The 12,153-nt window shown below is 42.7% G+C and overlaps 1 long non-coding RNA gene across 2 annotated transcripts in view; it reads right to left on the bottom strand.

The window, feature by feature from the left end:
* LOC123574639 (uncharacterized) overlaps positions 1-7,989 on the bottom strand; it is a 101,716-nt gene extending 93,727 nt beyond the window's left edge. For both annotated transcript variants that reach the window (XR_006699685.2, XR_012416340.1), the window contains exons 1-2: positions 6,841-7,989; positions 6,544-6,628 (exon numbers count right to left, since the gene is read on the bottom strand). This is a non-coding gene — a long non-coding RNA (uncharacterized lncRNA). The remainder of the gene's footprint in view (positions 1-6,543; positions 6,629-6,840) is intronic.
* Between the last annotated feature and the right edge of the window lie 4,164 nt (positions 7,990-12,153).

Below are 12,153 nucleotides of genomic sequence, written 5' to 3'. Positions count from 1 at the left end.
TCCAGTTAAACCAATAATGCTTCTTTGGCCCTATGGTCCCTCAAGTCCTTCCTTTATATCATAAGTAACCAAGGAGCCCTTCACACCTGCTTTTTGAATGCTAGTAAATTTTCAGCATCGTCATCCAACTCTATTCCCCAGGCTTCCCTGCTCCAAACTCCAAGTCACCTGAAAACTAGGTTCCAGTCACCCCACCTCTGCACCAACTTGAGTGAGTCTGAACTGAGAAGCATTCATTCCAATTTGTCATATTTGTGGAGGATTTTTTTTAAATGGCCACAATATTTCTAGTTCCATGGGTTCTTCCAAGGCTTTGTCACTTCCCATCCAGAAGCAGAGTTTCTGTGTTCTTCCCCTTGAACGTGGGAAGCATTTGTGACTGCTGCCTTGACCAACACAGTGGAAGAGACACTGCGTGACCTCTGAGTGAGTAAAGGCCAAGCAGCCCTTGCTTGACTCTCTTCCTTGAGATGTCATCCTTAGAACCTCCATGTTGTGAGAAAGCTCAGGCCACTGGGAGGAACACGTAGGTGTTCCCATTGTTGACAGCCTACAGACAATATCAAACACCAGACACATGAATGAATGAGCCCCTGGGTAGGTCCAGCCATTGAGCCAGCCCTCACTCGGGTGTACCAGCTGTGATCCCAGACATATTGGAGTAGAGACAATTACAATATCTCTACTCTTCCTTGTTCCTGTTGCTGACCCACAATCTGTGAGTCTACTGCTGGTCATGAAAAAAAACAAATTTAACTTCATTCATTCATTCATTCATTCTTTCATTCATCTATCCACCTACTCATCCATCCACCAAAGACATATTTGCTGATATCCCACTGTGTATCATAGACTATAAGCATGGGGGTTGCAGAGATAAAGAAAGAAGCGAAGGCCCTGAGGAGCTCACAGACATACTATTCATTCTGCTGTTGACCCACCACCCCAAATGACCAAAGAGCACCCCTCCTAATACCCTCCTTCAGATTTTCACAGTCGCTCAATTATGCGTGCATTTCTGCTTTGCCATTCCAACTAAGTGCCTTTAGAATAACGGATCAACTTTGTTTCTCATGGTGCTTAGCACAGTTTTATAAACTTAACACATGTTTGATAGAGCTTTGTTAATTTTTGAAAAATCAGTCCATATACTGCTAGAGGTTTTCAAGGCTTCAAGCAAATAAAAGAATTACATTTTGGAAAAGTACCTTAATAAATGAAATCCTTGTGCCAATAGGAGAAAAAGAAGAAATATATGAATTATTTTTGGGTCCTTATTATATGACTGGGGTCTGCTATTTCCTTTACTCTTCGTAGCAAACTTATACAAATTATGACAATCCTCAAATTGCAGATTCAGACTTTAAGATAAACTGGCTAAATTCTATGACTATCAAATGTGGCACTAGGAGTTTAGCCAATGCCGGGGACTCTTTTGCAGCCATTGTGGTGACTGCAGCACATGAAGATGCCACCCAGATGACATTTGCTTTCAAGACCTTTGAACAGGCTGCCTTGAAAAGAATGCTTTCCAATGTGCAACTCCATATCTTCTGTGGCTCTGGTAAGTGAGGACTTTACAGCTTATGTTCACTCTGGATGCCTCCTCTTTCCTGTAATCATTTCCAGACCTCGTGGAAAAGTGTTACCAATTAATACTCCCATTATAGAACTGGAACAAAACAAGGCGCAGGATGTGGGACAAATCGGTTAAATATCCTCAAGAACCCTTAAAAATGGAAAGGAAAACTATCATGTTTATCACAAAAACCTCACTTTAATTTTCTTTGCACTTTGTGAGCAGGCTTTTTATGAAGCATTGCTGAACCTGGTACAGTGAACACAGACATGCAGCTGAGGAGTAAGGAACCATCTTTCCTTGAAAAGTGAAAAGCTTCTCTTGTCCCGCTGGTTTGCTCTGTGGGCAGAAGTGAGGGGGCTGGGAGGTGGGAGGCCCGGACCCAGTGCTCCCGTGCTGCATCTCTCAGGGTGACCTCGACGTCCAAAGACTTCATTTTTAAAAACAACCCATCTGTGGTGAGGCTGTGGGTGGTAGTCTCTAGAAAGATGATGTAACTGCTTATTAAAAGAAACTGTGGTGTTGGGAATTATTCTTCGGAGAGTGGGACTTCTTGCAAGAAATTCCAAGAACCCCAGAAGCTTCTGGATAGCATATGTGGGTCGATGGATGAAGATATACTCTTTCCTCTGACAAAATCTTTCTGCCTTGCCTCTAGGGAGCTGTGTAATTGAAATCAGAATTCAGAAAGTGACCGTCGTGATGTCGTTTACCCGCATCTTTCATCATGAAGAAACTAGAGGCACTGGAGGGAGGAAGTCACTTGCCCAGAGTGGCCCAGTGGTTAAGAATGGTGGTGATGAGCTATGAATGGCTCTGTGGAGCCAGCACAGTGCGGCTGGAGGCTGGTTCTCCACACCTTGGAGTGGTCCATCACCTTGCCCATGCTCAGTCCTGTTCTCTGCCTTCCTGGCTTCTGACCTTATTGTGAATTTTTTGGTCCAGGCTTCACTCCTCCTATAGAGTTTCACCGCTGTCTCTCTTCTTAGCAACATCTTCCCCCAGAATAGGGCCAGGCATGTAAACACAAAAATATGCCAGGTAAAACAATCCCACAGAAATTGGGCAGGTCGTCAAGTGAAAGACGATCACTCAAATTCGAATGTGTAGACCCTCCTGGCTAAAGCAGTATGTCTGCCAGTTGGAACTGGCTGGAGCTTGCTGTAAACAGCAGATTTGAAAGCCAGCACGGACCAGACTACAAACTAGGTCTGACGTTTTGTTTGACAGGCTGGTCCAGATGACCACTGAAATATCTTCATCTCCTCCAACATTTTTTCTTCTGAAAATCATTTGAAGTTTTTACCATACAAAGTGTAGCTTAGTCCCCCTTTTCCAAGATTGAGTAATCCTTCTTTCCTTTGTGTATCCCCACTACCATATTGCCATGAAAATAATAACAATGAATAACATTAACAACAGCAAATGTCTTTGCTGGAGGTTCACATGTCAGGTAAAATACTAGGTGCGATATTTTATTTTTTATTTTTTTGAGAAGGAGTTTCATTCTTGTTGCCCAGGCTGGAGTGCAATGGCATGATCTCGGCTCACTGCAACCCCACCTCCTGAGTAGCTGGGATTACAGGCATGTGCTACCATACCCAGCTAATTTTGTATTTTTAGTAGAGACAGAGTTTCTCCATGTTCGTCAGGCTGGTCTCGAACTTCAACCTCAGGTGATCCACCCGCCTCGGCCTCCCAAAGTGCTGGGATTACAGGTGTGAGCTACTGTGCCCGGCCCTTGTAATTTGTTTAATAGCAAATTCTATCTTATGAAATGAAATATTTTCTTTATTCCATTTTACAGATTAGGAAACTAAGGCAGAGCTCTTAAATAACTTGCTCAATGTCTGGGAAATGGCAGAGCTGAGGCTCATTCGCATGCATGTCTTATTCTAGAGTTCATGTTCCTCATTACTGGGCATCTCTCTCCATCAGCCATCAGCAGCTCTATGAACACCTCCAGAACTCCTTTCTGACTTGATTGTTTAGGATTCTTCTCTACTGCTTGACCCATGAGTTCTTAAAGGACAAGCACAAAGGGCTTCACACATTGTAAGGGCTCAATAAATGTGAATGCACGGGTCAGTGATGCCCCTGTAAAGCTTTGAAACTTAGAATTGTATGTTGACATCATCATAGATCACTGTGTTGCTAATGGAACCAACACAGGGCCTTGCATGAAGGGAACATGTGGAAGAGTAGTTTTTTTTTTTTTTTTTACTTGTTTTGTTTGCAATTCACAATTGCCTCCTTTAAATCATGATGACATGGTCACTACATTTTTCTGCATAAAGGGCTTTTCCTAAAATGGGACACTTCATTCTGGTCTCTTCCAATTACATCCTAACTTGATGTGAATAAAATCAAGACTTTGCTGCCTAACATCATCATGATCTCATCTTGGTGAGTATCTATCAATGCGTGACTACATATGACAATGACAGAGATGGGGTGCTCATATGTCCCCTTCAGTCCAGGGAGGGCAATGCCCACAGGGGGCTTTGGAATAATTCCTGAGATTATCAGGAGTACTCAGAGGGCTGTGAAGAGGGAAAGAATAGAGGAAATCTGGATTTCTCTTGGGGGATCTAGTGAGGAAGAGGGGACCTTGATCTAGATAATGTAACACCTTGTCAATAACAAAGAAAACCTGAGATCTTCGCATGCAGCTATCCTCAAAATTATTCCTCACACTGTGAATTTCACACGATGCTCTGAACTAACGGGAATCTATAATCGAATAATTAAGAGACATACATCCCATACTGGAAATGTTACAGTGCACATTTGCACTTAAAAAGCTCTGAAAAATACAGTAAAGAAATCTACTCAACTGAAATCCAGTATGTTACAGTTTTCTTTGGCCACTTTGGTAGGAATTATTAGTTACCAGTAAGTAACCATTCTCTTCAAATTTCCTGGTAATAGAACTCTGATTTTGTTCACATTGGCAATACTCCTGGCTAAGTTAAATTTTCCACTACCCCTTACAGCAGGATGTGGTTATGTGACTACATTCTGGTCCATGAGATTAAAACAGAAGTGTCCTAAGGGACATCAGGAGAGACTATTTAAAAAGAGCTCTTTATTTAGAAGTGTTTTCCTGTCTACCAAGCTTTATGCTTCCTCATTTTTTTTTTTTTTTTTGCTTCTGGGAATGTGGATGTGATGGCTGGAGCTCTGGCAACCATCTTGAAGTACAAAGTATCTTGTAGACAAAAGGCATTGCTAAGGATGGTGGAGATGGAAGACAGAGGATCTGGGTTCATTGGTATGCCAGCCAAAGACTGCTTACCTCTCTACTCATTTATCTATTTGTTTAGAGACAGGGTCTGCATTAGTCTGTGCTCATGTTGCTGATAAAGAAATACCTGAGACTGGGCAATTTACAAAATAAAGAGATTTAATTGGACTTACAGTTCCATGTGGCTTGGGGGGCCCCACAATCATAGTGGAAGACAAGGAGGAGCAAACCATGTCTTACGTGGATAGCAGCAGGCAGAAAAAAAAAAAAGAGTATTTGCAGGGTAACTCCTCTTTTTAAAATGATCAGATCTCGTGAGAACCATTCACTATCACGAGAACAGCATGGGAAAGACCCACCCCCATGATTCAATTATCTCCCACCAGGTCCCTCTCACATGTGGGAATTATGGGGGCTACAAGATGATATTTGGGTGGAGTCATGGAGCCAAACCATATCAGGGTCTTACCCTGTTGCTCAGGCTGGAGTGCAGTGGCACAATCATTGTTTACTGCAGCTTTGAACTCCTGGGCTCAAGAAACCCTCCCACTTCAGCCTCCTGAGTAGCTAGGACTATAGGCACATGCCATTTCAGTTAGCTAATTGTTTTAATTCTTTTTGTTGTTGTAGAGATGGGGTCTCACTATGTTGACTAGACTGGTCTCAAACTTTGGCTTCAAGCAATCCTCTTGCCTTGACCGCCCAAAGTGTTGGGATTACAGGCATGAGTTACCATGCCTGGCCACTACTTCTTTTATTTGGGGGGGAAAAAAAAGAACTTCTATCTTGCTTAACCTACAGTCACTTCTGGCCTTTTTTGGTGGTACTGGAACGCAACTCCTGATAGAATTAATCATTGAACCCTGTTTCCACAGTATTGTTACTAACATCCTTTGGAACACATTCTGGAAAACAGAAACCTGAGCCAATCTTCAATGCCTACTTCTGCAGGAAAAAAAAAAGCTAAGGCTCAGGAAATGGCAGTGATAGCTCAGTGGTCACACAGCTGTCTGCCTGTACAACTGGATTTTGGCTCAAGTGACCTGAAAATCAGTCCCTTGCTCTTACCACCCTCCATGCAAATTGGCCAGATCAATTCTAAAATCATTTTAGATCCACAGTATAAATGAGTGAGTGCATGAATTATAGATCTTTGAGCACCTCAGAGAGAAATTCAGTGAAAGAAAGCCATCTTGGGTGACCTTGTAATGGAATGTTTGCCACTGGGCATTTGGGGGAACTTGAAATCTCCCTGTCACTAAGGCATGAGGGAAAGTCTCTCTAAGAGGAGTCAATGTGGTTGCCAGCCAGAATGATACTTTGTCTTCTGTCCTTTCAAACCCAAATAAATCAGAAAGGCTTTTAAATCCATCCTGCAAGAATGTCACAGCGGATTGTTCAGGGTGGTCTATCAACTTGTCTCAGAGTCTGCAGACTGATTAAAACACCTCAAGGAACCTGCAAGTAGCAACAGAGGCAAATATGTGGCCCCTGTTTCATGATGGCTCACAAATGAATAAATCCACTTTTTAAAACTTATTGCTACCTGCTCCTCCCTTCTCCCGCCCCTGATGATTCCGCCTGTGCACCCGCATGTGTGTGCGAGACACACACACGGGGAACTCTGCCTGGCCGAAATGGAAACAGGAAAAGGAGAAGCTGCATCGTTAATTACTCCCCCACTGTTAGAAAGATTTTTAAATTATGATATTGTTACCTGAGGGCTTGCTGACAGACTTCTTCAGTTCTCCTCCACCTGGCTCACATCTAAGTCTTCTTTCCTCCCTTCTTTCTTTTGAGTTCTGGAACGCAGACAGCAAAATTTTCCATCAGGAAACCAATGTGTCTAAACTCCAATTATCATACCGTGCCACAAAAAGGGGCCCTTCACCATCAATTCACTGCACTTTTAAGCAATGAAATTGTGGGACCTTGTGGTATTCGTAGACTGTGTCGTCCAGGATTTTCTAGGCATTTTAGTGCTCTGCCCTGATACATTCCCAGTCACACTCACTTTCAAGGGATTGTTTAAAGCTGGTGATGGCATTTCTTATCCTAAATCCCATAGGTTGTCACATTTTCACTGAGGAACATAGGATAGTTTCATGGCCCTTTTTCTTTCCTCTTATGTAAGTCAAAGTTAACTATCACAGCAAACCACCTGCAAGGCTCAGAAGTTTAACCAAACAAAGTGGGCCTCATGCCCTGGTTTCTCACAGTCCTGTGATGTCAGCAGGAGGCAACTCTTTGCCGGAGGCCAGGAGTTGACCACCCTGCAACCCACGTGCCTCATCCAGCCTGTCACCTATTTCCCAAAGAAAGTTTTATTTGGAACACAGCCATGCTGTTCATTCACACTTTGTCTACGGCTGCTTTTGTGTTACCATGGCAGAGGTGAGTAGCTGTGACAGAGACCCTGCATAGCCTCAAAACCTAGAAGGTTTACTTTCTAGTTCTTCACAGAAAACATCTGCTGACCCTTGCCCTCAGCAGGCACCCAGGGACACTGTCCCCTTCTGACTGGTTCCACTCTCCTCTCTGTGCCTGGTCTCCCCATTCTCCTGACAGATGTTGAGGCAGCACATGGCTCACATGTGAAAGTCTTTTTTATGGGCTAGGCAAGGAAGTGTTGCAGGAAGTTTCTGCTCATCTTCTGTTGGCCAGGACTCAGTCACATGGCCACAGCTGATCTCTCAGGGATGCTGGAAAAGGAGTCTATCTTTGTGCCCAGGATCAAGGGGAACCAATATTGGTTAGCACCAAATCTCTGTCCCACTTTTCTCTGTGGACCTAAACAGCTGTATTCTGGCGGTCATGGTTCCCACAAGCCCTGCCACCATCATACTTCTCAAGTCCTTCCTGTGTCACTCACCACTCGGCCACTGCCCTGGTTCAGGTCTTGATGTTTTTCACTTCTGTTGTTGGAACTGTTTCCTCTCTGCATTAATGGTTCATCTGTCTTGCTCTGCTGGATCGATCCTATAATCACATGCCTTTTTGCTGAAATGATCTCAGATACTCTTTGGATGGGCAGCCAATTCCTCCCAGATCTGACCAAAAGCCCTGATTTCAGCATGATATCCTTTCATGTGTAACCCCAGTCCTTTCCACCCCATTGAATGGAATTTTTGTTTTCACTCTTTTGCCCATATCCACTTTGTGGCTTTATGCTTCCGTTGTTCCCTTAGTCTAATAAGTCCTCATCTCCTCCCACCTCTAACAACTAATCCATTTTAACATTTTCAAATAGTACCTACCTTCCCTTTCCAGTAAACTATAGACATCACAGGTAAGCAAGAACTGGATCACTTTCATCCATCCACACTTTCCCTAGGGCTAGCAGATTCCCCAGCACATGGCAGACGATCAACATCATTTTAAATGAATTAATGAATAAATAAATACCCGTTGGATTCCATACACACTTGCATACCCAATGAGCTGGAATCCTTCCTTCTTCCGGACTCTGAACTGTATTATTTTTAGGTAACTTATCCCTCTTTATTTTGTATCAGCTGTATGTGTGCATTTTGTATTGTCTTTACAAGGCTGCACAATTCTCATGGATGACAGAACCACCATCACTACCTCTAGCCCATGGTAGATGCTCAATGAATGCATGAGCAATAAATAAATGGATGAATGAATAGTACACAGTTAATTTTTGGTGAATCTGGCTCCATACACATACTCTAAGCCTCATATTACATCCTTCAGGTGGGGAAAGACAGTGAAGATATTAATGTTAGAATGAGAAATGTCTTTTTCTCTTAAAAGGGTTTGAAATACTTTAAATCAGGAGCCAAAAAAGATTCAAGGTTAAGTAACAGCTTAAGTCCCTGAGCAGGGTAGCTGTTCCTGCTCTTTTGTGCGTAGACAGGAATTAAGGGCCTAATACCAAGATGAATAACTTTCGACTTAGTTGTCACATGAAGAGACAAGAAAACGAAAAAAAAAAAAAAAAAAGAAAAAAAAGACTGGACCCTGAATAGGGAATTGTTGGAATGTTATGTCAAGTATCACACTAACTATGTGCAATTGAGTGGAAGTGACTAGGCCTGAGTCCTTTTTCCTATTCATACCATGGGCATCGCTTCATTAATCAAAGCTTAGCATCAGTGTAAGGAGGGCGGATGTGATTGCAAAGCCTCATTATGTGGCTGACTCAGACATACAACACTAAGAATCAGTTTATGACGACCACGAGTTTTCCAATTTTTCACCATTTCTGGGGACCTAGATGGTGAACAGGCAGAAACCTCTCCCTGTGCTACGAGTTTGGGTGGCGCCATTTCATTGGACAGGCTGGGTGTGGCAAAGCCAGTGGATTCCACGTGTTTCAAGTGTTCCTTTTCAGTTCCTATACAACTATCTTCGAGTTGGATGGTTTTATGATATGGGTTTCCCCAGATGGAGATCCCAGGGCAAGGATTGATAGGCTAGTAGTGTCCTAAAAAGATGATCTCTGCTGATGCTGCAGGGGAAGGGAGGAGAATGAGGGCAAGAACCAGTGGGGTATCGAGCCGACTTCCACTATAATCTATTGGAGCTTACTGCACTGGGAACTCTAGAAATCAGTATAAAGAGACCCTTGGAATCACCCTGATGGAGCAGTAAGGAAGTTAGGGTGTTTATCTGCTGCTTCTCATTTCATTGTTGGCTGAGGGCTGCTGTCAGAGGTCTGCACTCTCAGGCACTCCCTGCTGACTCTGCATGTGGTCAGAGTCATCTCCCATGGCACAGCAGGGTGTGGCAAGACAAGCAGTGTTAAAGTGAATGTGAACATGACACCAACCATGTGCCAAGTTCTGCTCAATTGACTGGAGAGGAGGTGTAGACCCTGTCAGGCAGGGCTGTTTTGACCACTTCTTATCTTCCGTTACCTCAGTGACCACACAGCCCTGTGTTTCAAATGAATTAACTGTACAATGATGAACTTACTAGCCTCAATACCTGAGTGGCTCTGTGGAGCAATCCCTGCATCCACAATCTCCCACAAATGGTGCTGAACTTGTAATGTGAGTGAGAAGAAAAACCTTTGCAGTTGATACAGCTTGGCTCGGTGTCCCCACCCAAATCTCATCTCAAATTGTAATCCCTATGTGTCAAGGGAGGGACCTGTAATTCCCACGTGTCAAAGAAGAGAGGTGATTAGATCCTGGGGGTGATTTTCCCCATGCTGTTCTCATGATAGTGAGTTCTCAAGAGATCTGGTGGTTTTATCAGTGTTTGGAAGTTCCTCCTTTGCTGTCTCTCACCTGCTGCCGTGTAAGATGTGCCTGCTCTCCCTTCCACCCCGACTGTAAGTTTCCTGAGGCCTCCCAGCCCTGCAGAACTGTCTGTAAATTAAAACTTTTTTATTTGTAAGTTACACAGTCTCAGACAGTTCTTTACAGCAGTGTGAAAACAGACTAATACAGTGGTGTTAAGTCACTGAGATTTCAAGACTTACCTGTTGTAGCAACTAGTATTCATTAACCTGGTGAATATCCTAGATATTATAGCTCCAGTCCTAAATGTATTGATATTCAACTATCAGTAAGTTTCTACTAAGTGTTGGGCATAATCCTAGAGGCTTTTATATTTGTTCACTCATTTAATACTTATAACAAGTTGTCATGTTTGTACAGCTATGAACTCCACAGTTTTGGCAAATATATCTAAATTTTTTCAACAACATATTTGTGGGTTTGTTGTTCAAATAAAGACATATTTCTGGATGATTTCTCTATCTTCTAAAAGTGATTGAGGTTCTAGAAGCCATGTATTTTTATTAAGTTGCTGGATTAAACTACTTTCTACCACTAAACTACATATATAATAGCTTTGCTTTTCACCAAAGAGATCCTCTGAGAAGATGAAGACTCCAGAAGTAGTAAGTTGTAAACTCTAGGTTCACTAATTAATCAATTATTGTCCATCAAACCAGCATCCCATCCACTGATCTTTTGATTTATCCATCTGCCTAATAATTCACATTACTGTCTATGCATGTTTCCATCCATCCATCTATCCATCCACCTACCATCCACTCATCCATCCATGTATTCATCTATCCATCCACTAATTTTTCCATCCACCCACACCCCACCCACTCACTCATCCCTTCTTTTATTCATCCACTAATTTATCCATCCATCCATCCATCCATCCATCCATCCATCCATCCATCCATCCATCCATCCATTCATCCATCCATCGGTTTCATTTATTGAATTACCAACCATTGGTTACATCCAAACACAGTACTGGAATTGATTAAGCACAGTCCATTTCCTACATGGCTTTCAACAGCTCATTAAATGAATCATGCAAGTGGGGAGCCACGTTACACTATTTTGAGAGGTTTCAGTTACAAGGAGTGATCAATTCTGGGCTATAATATAAGGAACACTTTAGCCTTCTTCAGGAAGGATCTCTTTGGTGAAAAAAAAAAAAAAAAGCTGTTATACATGTAATTTAGATGTATTTGCCAAAACTTTGGAGTTCATAGCCACACAAACAAGACAACTTGAAAACTATACCTCCTTTCTCTCTCTCTCTCTCTCTTTCTGTGTGTGTGTGTGTGTGTGTGTGTGTGCATGTGAGCAAGGGGTAGAGGGATGGGGGATGAGTGAAAGTGGTACTAATCTCTCTCTCCCAAATCATTTTTTGTCATTTCCACTAGAGTCAATTTTTTTATAACTCATCTCTGACCAAGTCATTCCCCTGTCCCTCTCTTGTCTACTAGTCAGTGGTCCTCCATCACTCACAGGACAAAGTCATCAGCTTCCACGAGTTTTGAGGCTGCCCCTAATCTGGCCTCTTCCCCATATTCTGCCACCATGTTCCTTCCATTCTCACTGGGCACCAGCTGCCCCAGGTCACTTGCCATTATAGTCCAGAGAGACTTACCAGGAGCAAGAACCACAACAACTGGTCCATATCCCAGATATGCAAACTACAGCCTGTTTTCTTACTTGTATGTGGAAATAGTGCCTACATCAATGAGTCAATAAATGTTAGCTAATTTTAACCTTGGAATGTCCTTTCCTCCCGACTTTTGGGGAAGGACTCATCTTGTAATCTATGAAGCCTTCATTTATCTCTAGGGCCTTGTTGTGGATTGACTTTATTGGCCCTGCATCACCATGCATCTGCCCCAAATAACCCCTTACCACACTGTAATGTCAGTACATATTGTTAGTATAAGCCCTATGTGATTCTATCAGCCCCCAATGAAAAATAGTGAGAGCTCTAGTTTACTGAACATTTAGTATGTGCCAGACCCTATTTTAGGAGCTTAAGTATATTAACTCATTTTACATTCACAACTGCCCTGTGATGT

The sequence above is a fragment of the Macaca fascicularis genome, chromosome 7, assembly GCF_037993035.2.
Source record: "Macaca fascicularis isolate 582-1 chromosome 7, T2T-MFA8v1.1".
Classification (NCBI taxonomy): Eukaryota; Metazoa; Chordata; class Mammalia; order Primates; family Cercopithecidae; genus Macaca; species Macaca fascicularis.
This window is presented reverse-complemented; position numbering and strand designations above follow the sequence as displayed.